Here is a 481-nt window from a genome sequence, read left to right on the forward strand (position 1 = left end):
TGACTTTTATTATTCAGATAGATGCTTTTGATGCAGATTTGTTGCGGGAATATTTCCTGTCTATATTTATATTGATGTGTGATTAGCAGAAGATAGAATTATATTGTAATCTGATTTTACAGTATGATATTTTTCCCATGGTATATAGAAATTATATATTCAAATTATGTTGAAAGGAAATTTTGGTTTCAACTTGTAAGGTTCATCAGGAAAAATAACCACCCCATTCCAGAATTAATGTGTATGTTCCCTGAATTAATCCTAGTATTTTAGATTAACTGATATAATGTAGTAAGGGATAAATAATTAGTAACAGTATTATAGTAGTAGTTATTTCATTATTGTCCTTGGTAATATGCTAAAACAGATATTTATGTGTGAAGTTTCATTTGCCCAAGAGATCAGTTAGGACAAGAATAATGTGCTGTCTTATACTGTTTCATAAACAGGTCGTGGAAATATGTTGCAGTACTTGTTTTAA

The 481-nt window shown here is 28.9% G+C and overlaps 1 protein-coding gene across 1 annotated transcript in view; it reads left to right on the top strand.

Moving 5' to 3' along the window:
• Positions 1 to 481, top strand: part of LOC119588756 — a gene marked incomplete in the record, with an annotated part of 62,293 nt that overhangs the window by 18,017 nt on the left and 43,795 nt on the right.

Source organism: Penaeus monodon, chromosome 24, assembly GCF_015228065.2.
Source record: "Penaeus monodon isolate SGIC_2016 chromosome 24, NSTDA_Pmon_1, whole genome shotgun sequence".
Taxonomy (NCBI): domain Eukaryota; kingdom Metazoa; phylum Arthropoda; class Malacostraca; order Decapoda; family Penaeidae; genus Penaeus; species Penaeus monodon.